The sequence below is a fragment of the Lampris incognitus genome, unplaced genomic scaffold (assembly GCF_029633865.1).
Source record: "Lampris incognitus isolate fLamInc1 unplaced genomic scaffold, fLamInc1.hap2 scaffold_227, whole genome shotgun sequence".
NCBI lineage: Eukaryota > Metazoa > Chordata > Actinopteri > Lampriformes > Lampridae > Lampris > Lampris incognitus.
In genome coordinates, this window is record NW_026611185.1 from 25527 (window position 1) to 32299 (window position 6773).

Consider the following 6773-nt stretch of genomic DNA (forward strand, 5'->3'; position numbering starts at 1 on the left):
CATGATCCTAACACCACATGGACATGTTAACAAGGTTAAAACTTGATTTTAAGTCCACCTTACCAAAGCTAAATTAGCCAAGATTTACCCCAACATCGACCCCACTTGTGACAGATGTACACGTGCACCAGCTACCTTGCTGCATTTGTTCTGGACATGCCCTGAGCTACATACATTTTGGTCAGCAATATTTAAATCCTTAAGTAAAATTTTTAGTACAACTATTGATCCGCATCCTTTAATTGCCATACTTGGTGTGAGACCGGAAGACCGTGACTAGCCATCTAACATGTATAAATTGGTGGCCTTTACTACATTACTAGCTCAGTGCCTAATACTCTTGAATTGGAATAGCTCAAGACCTCCATCGAATGACAGATGGATCAGGGATATTATGTATTATCTCAAGTTGGACAAGATCAAATTTACCTTAAGGGGTAACAGGGACAAGTTCAAGAAACTCTGGATGCCTTTTCTGACTTACTTTGACACTTTATCCAGTGTAACAGACTGGGATGCCTCTTGACTCGAGTCAGGAATGGCCCAAGATTATTTATTTTTCTTGAACTTTTTTTTTGTTTTGTTTTTGTTTTTTTGTCTTCGATTTAGTTGCATGTAATTTCATTATTTCTTTAATTTGTATTCATCCTTGAGGATCTGGGAATGTCAGGTGGGGGAGGTGAGGGGTTTATTGTGTTAAATTACTCAATATGTGACTTGTTTTATATGCTAAAATTGTAAATGCCAATAAACACAAAAATAACTTGATTTTCATCGAAGGGGGTCTTTTCCCTTTTTCTCCCCAATTGTACTTGGCCAATTACCCCACTCTTCCGAGTCATCCCGGCCGCTGCTCCACCCCTCTGCCGATCCGGGGAGGGCTACAGACAACCACATGCTTCCTCCCATACATGTGGAGTCGCCAGCCGATTCTTTTCACCTGACAGTGAGGAGTTTCACCAGGGCCGGGGGGGGGGCATAGCACATGGGAGGATCACGCTATCCCCCCCCCAGTTCCCCCTCCCCCCTGAACAGGCATTCTGACCGACCAGAGGAGGCACTAGTGCACCAACCAACCAGTACACATCCGGCTTCCCACCCGCAGACATTGCAAATTGTGTAGGGACGCCTGACCAAGCCAGTGGTAACACGGAGATTTAAACTGGCGATCCCCGTGTTGGTTGGCAACGGAATAGACCGCTACGCTACCCAGACGCCCTATCGGAGGGGGTCTTTAAGGGTGTTTTTTGTCCATTTCATTTGTAATACGTCGCCCCCATGCTTGTGGGGCATATGTGCATCCTCATGGGCGTGTTGGAAGAATACTTGATATAAACAATATGGCGACTCGCCTTTCTTACTGTGCTCTACAGCACCACTAGTGGTCAAAAACTCCACATAGACCCTTTAAACTGTCCAGTCAATTAGGCTGACTGGAAACAGCTATTCTGCACTTATTGTGTTTCAAATGATGTGTGTGTTCATCATGTTTGGTCCAACTAAACAGGGGCAGCAAAAATGACAAATAGATGGAAGCTCACAAGGAATTTCTTAAAATATAGGGCAGATTTTTTTCTAAGTATTTAGTCAATGTTGCCTATTGACCTCTGCAGCCTGCAAAGAGATTTTTGCATTTACAATAAGAAAATGCTAGTCGAATACCATTTTGGGTCCTTTTCTATGATGCATTGTTTATTGTTATTACTGTTTCTGCATCATGGACTAGGATTATAAGAACACAAAGTCCTAACCTCACACCTCCCTGAGTTTGCCGGGTAGCCAGTTTATCACACCATAAAAGATGAGCTGGAATCAACGCATCTATAATTTCATCCACAGCACAAAAATCCTTTATCTTGCACTTCTTCTATCCCTTCTTTCTCCTTCAACCATCCCTACATCATGCCCTCCCATCCCCTCTTTCATCTCGCTCAGAGGTCCCCTCTCCCCACTCCCTTCCCCCTTCCTCTCCCACCCTCTCTACCTCCCTCCTGCCACTGTCACGGCTGGCTGGCTCCAGGTGGCGAGGGAGGGAGGGAAAAACAGGATGAAGGGACATTGGACAGGGGGGGGGGGGGACTGTGCCGTCATGTGTTGCCATGTTCATACCATCACAGTTCCTGATTATTCCTTCCCTTCTTCATGCCATCCCTCTTTTTTCCCTGCTTTCCTTCCCTCTTCCCTTCACTTTCTACTCCCTTCTTTATTGAATTCATGAAGCACCGTGGCAAGCAAGGACATGAGTCATGGAGCGGGCTCTGAAATTTTCACTTCCAATAATTCATTCGTTCATTGATTTGATCCTTCCCTTGGTCACTCCTTCATTCATTCATTCTGCTCTCCTTCACTTCCTTCATTTTATTTCAGCACCGCCATTCACTTCGTCCTTCCCAGCCCCCTTCCTGCCTTGCTTTCATTCTTGTTTCCTCCTCCCTGGAGCAATCCAGTACTCCCTTCCTCCACACCTTCCTTCCATTAACCAACATATTAAATGAAATCGGTGGGTGGTCTTGGAGGTTGACATGTGGCAATAAGCCACTCAGCGCCGAGTCTAAGATTTGATTTAAAAGCAGAGAAGTGTTGATGGGCATAACTTAAGGATTACCCTTTAGTATTTCACTGAGCCATCTATTCATAGTCCATGTATGGGTATTTTCTGTTATGGCATCAAAACTGTCATGCACAGTTGTGCAATAAGGTAAATATTGCTCAGACTGGAGCAATCTATTTTATAAACTTGTATTTTTGTCAATAAGGAAGCTACTCTCCTTCTGCTTCAGCATCGCTGCAAGCACAGATATGTGGAGGACACAGGAGGCAAAGACTCTGAGCAGCTTATGGTAAGGTTCAGGTGCAGCCGGGCAGAAGAGCCCTGCAACACCCTGAACACATAAACACTAGCCGGTGGCTAAGACCCATATGTGCACAAAGGCAACCACTCACTGAGAAGTGAAACTGTCTTCAACGTTATCCACCTCAATAGGCTCCAAAAGCTTCTTATTCGCCTCATTAAGTCTTCAGTGACACAATGTAACCGTACCAGACCCTGCTTATCAACACACATGCTCCGGCAGAGAGGGGAGGGGGGCGAAGTGATGCAAATGGAAAAAATGCACACATCCACACACAAGCACAGTCATAGCCCGAGGGATGGCTGCTTGGACAGTAGACAGACAATACTAGTCAAGCGCTGCAGAGACTTGACTGAAGGTTTACAGACAAGCTAATCGCAGTTTGATTTTGGTGGGCTAGCAGCATGCAAATCATGCATTGCCACAAAGTTATGAATAGTTTAAAATATTACCACCTTATTCTTCTTCTTTTTCTTTTTTGGATTCCCCCCTGCTTTTTTCTCCCCAATTGTATCCGGCCAATTACCCCACTCTTCCGAGCCATCCTGGTCTCTACTCCACCCCCTCTGCCCATCCAGGGAAGGCTGCAGACTACCACATGCTTCCTCCGATACATGTGGAGTCACCAGCCGCTTCTTTTCACCTGACAGTGAGGAGTTTCACCAGGGGGGCGTAGCATGTAGGAGGATCACGCTATTCCCCCCCAGTTCCCCCTCTCCCTCTAACAGGCGCCCTGACCGACAAAGTGGTTAATATTTTTAGGCCTACACCCAAATTCAAAATCAAATCAACCATGTCAAAAGAAAGTGCTATCTGATGATTTTTTTTTGCAGCCTTTTTTTTTCAAGACAGAATGTAGAAACTCTTGAGAAAAAAAGAAAAATCTTCAGGTCTAACCTACCACAACAATCCACCCTCTGAGTTAAGGGCATTAAAAGTGGTCTGGTGCCTAGCCAAGTCAATGCTCCCTCCAGGTAAATATATACAACAGTAACAGGACAATGACCCACTTATGCATCTGTGCCCTATAAATTGCTGCCATTCGTAACAGACCAAATCCTCCAGGAAAGGGATTGCGATTTCCTATAAGGTCAGTCAGCCAATCAAATCCTTGAAGAATGTGAACAGGAAAAAGCTAGCTAACGAAACCATAGTTCAGTGACATGAATAGTTAAGTAAAGCTCATGCTGGGGACACATCATTAGCTACTATTCTGCACTGGGAGTACTTAGATCCAGGTGAGTGGCCATACCTCCAAGGCTTTTGTGTGTGTGTGTGTGTGTGTGTGTGTGTGGTTGCTGTGAGGTGTGTGTGCGTGTGTGTGTGGTTGCTGTGAGGTGTGTGTGCGTGTGTATGTGTGTGGTTGCTGTGAGGTGTGTGCGTGTGTGTGTGTGTGTGTGTGTGTGTGTGTGGTTGCTGTGAGGTGTGTGTGTGTGTGTGTGTGTGTGGTTGCTGTGAGGTGTGTGTGTGTATGTGTGTGGTTGCTGTGAGATGTGTTTGTGTGTGTGTGTGTGTGTGTGTGGTTGCTGTGAGGTGTGTGAGTGTGTGTGTGTGTGTAGTTGCTGTGAGGTGTGTGTGAGTGTGTCTGTGTGTGTGGCATGGCTGGGTGTAGGGTGTTTGGGGGTGAGGGACAGGATGAAGCATGCAGCTTGCAACTGGGACTGAGGTGAATGAGGAGTCAAGGTAGGATGAACAGTGTTGCAAGAAGCTAAGGGTACAAGGAAAAATGTAAGCTTGTCAACAAGTCTACTAAATCCCATTGTTTCTTGGAGTAATACAAAATAAAATGGATTTTAGGGAGCTCTTTAAAAGAGTTTACTGATGAAAATATTTCAAACTAGTCTAAACAACAATATATAGTTTGTACCCTGTGTTTGGGGCTAAAAGTTTTCTTCTACTCATTTCCTCTTTTCAAATGGTTGTGCAATTCTGGTCTCACAAACTGCTGTTAATAAGCAAGCTACATCTTAGGTGCTCCATCTATATATGCATCTGTATATTCTTTTTAATCTATCTCTCCATACAGGGGATCATGTTGATAGGGGATGAAATGCTGATGTGCAGGCAGTCAGACAAGCGTGGAGCTGCCCGCTCATAGTGCAAGCTACGGAGACAGGAGGGGGACAAACCTTGCAGCCGGGCGGGCTCTCCTACAGGGCCATCCAATAGGCAGGTGGGGGTGGAGGGGAGGGGAGGAGAGAAGGCAGGATTAGTAATAGTGTGAATGGAGAGAGGAAGGATGGCAAGGAGAAAAAGCTGAGCTGGTTTCCGTACTGACACTGCTAATTGCCCAAACAAAGAGAAATGGATGGAAAGCACAGGGGTGAGGCGGGGGTGTGGCAGGGAGAAAACATCAAACGGAGAGAGGAAAGACAGGAAGGGGTAAAACATGGGGCGGGGGGTAGAAAATATTGATGGAAATGAATGGGTGCACACATAAATGTGCGAGACAAGGAGAGAGATAGCGTTTTTTTTCCTTTTTTTTTTTTTTGGATCTTTCCCCCCCATTTTCTCCCCAATTGTATCCGGCCAATTACCCCACTCTTCCGGGCTGTCCCGGTCGCTGCTCCTCCCCCTCTGCCGATCTGGGGAGGGCTGCAGACTACCACATGTCTCCTCCAATACATGTGTCACCAGCTTCTTCTTTTCACCTGACAGTGAGGAGTTTCACCAGGGGGATGCAGTGCGTGGGAGGATCACGCTATTCCCCCCTCCCCCCCCGAACAGGCGCCCCGACCGACCAGAGGAGGCGCTAGTGCAGCGACCAAGACACATACCCACATCTGGCTTCCCACCCGCAGACACAGCCAATTGTGTCTGTAGGGATGCCCAACCAAGCTGAAGGTAGCACAGGGATTCGAACCGGCGATCCCCGTGTTGGTAGGCAACGGGATAGACCACTACACTACCCGGACACCCCCGAGAGATAACGTTTTTACACAGAGATCCTGCAATACTGCTGTACTGAAGCCCCGTCCTTTACGCCGGCATGATTGTGTCCCAGTGTGTGACTTCACATCGCATGCCGGCTTTCTGGAAGCAGAGGCGTCGCGACGTGTAACACAACAGCGTTGGCTGTCCCGTTTACACAGACATCAGTTCAGCTTTGTGACCACCTCCACTGTCGGCTTAGCGCCAGAACTACAACGACCCCCCCCACCCCCACCCACCCCATTCTGTGTCCGTACCTTTTACACAGGACGCTGAGCTGGCTTACTGGTGCTTGCAGAGGCTGTGTAAAAAGCCTCAGAAACGGAATAAGGGGACCAGAGTCTACATGAAAGCAGGGACAGACAGCATGACGAAAGAGAGAAAACATGTGTATGACAGACTGTAACAAAGACAGATATGGAAAGAGAGGCACACAGAAAAGAGGTGGAAGGCAGAGTCAGCGAGGTAAAGATAGGGAGGTGGAGGGGGAAAGAGAGGAGCAGTGAGCAGTTTCGTGGCAGATGAAAGCGAGAGGTTAAATTCAGTATGCTAATTGGAGCCTTGTCCCTGATTAGAGCCGATGGAGAGGGGAGACACAGCATGCTGAGAGTGTGTGTGCATGTGTGTGTGTGTGTGTGTGTGTGTGTGTGTGTGTGTGTGTGTGTGTGTGTGTGCGCGCGCGCATATGTGTGGATCCGAGAAGAGAAATCTCATGCCGTGAAATCTAGACTGAGGTGATTAGCAAGGCATTAGTGGCTGCACGCAGGACCCTTAGAACATGCTGTCACAGACTGTATGTTTATGGGTGCATTTGTGTTGTGTGCTTGCATGCATGCGGACATGTGTGTGTAGCAGGAGCTGCAATGTAGGTGAATGTGAGCTGGTCAGAAGAAAAGTCGGTGTGTTGGAGCGCATGGGCGTGTATTGAAACGAACGCGCTCGTTTCCCCTTTTCACTTCGGCTCTGAATGCATCTACCCACACACTGAAC